A 354-nucleotide genomic window follows, 5' to 3' on the forward strand; every position below is an offset into this window, starting at 1 on the left:
TAAACCCAGCACTTTGGGAGGCCAAGGCGGGTGGATCACTTGAGGTCAGGAGTTCAAGACCAGCCTGGCCAACATGGTGAAACCCTCTCTCTACTAAAAATACAAACATTAGCCGGCTGTGGTGGTGGGCACCTGTAATCCGTTACATGGGAGGCTGAGGCATGAGAATCGCTTGAACCTGAGAGGCAGAAGTTGCAGTGAGCCGAGATTGCACCACTGCACTCCAGCCTGGGTGACAGCATGAGACTCCATCTCAAAAAAAAAAAAAAAAAAAAAAAAGCAGTATGGATTCTGGTCCCACCTCTGCCACTTGGGAGCCTTGACTCTAGGCAAATGAATTCACATCTCTGTGGC

The sequence above is a fragment of the Pongo pygmaeus genome, chromosome 20 (assembly GCF_028885625.2).
Source record: "Pongo pygmaeus isolate AG05252 chromosome 20, NHGRI_mPonPyg2-v2.0_pri, whole genome shotgun sequence".
NCBI lineage: Eukaryota > Metazoa > Chordata > Mammalia > Primates > Hominidae > Pongo > Pongo pygmaeus.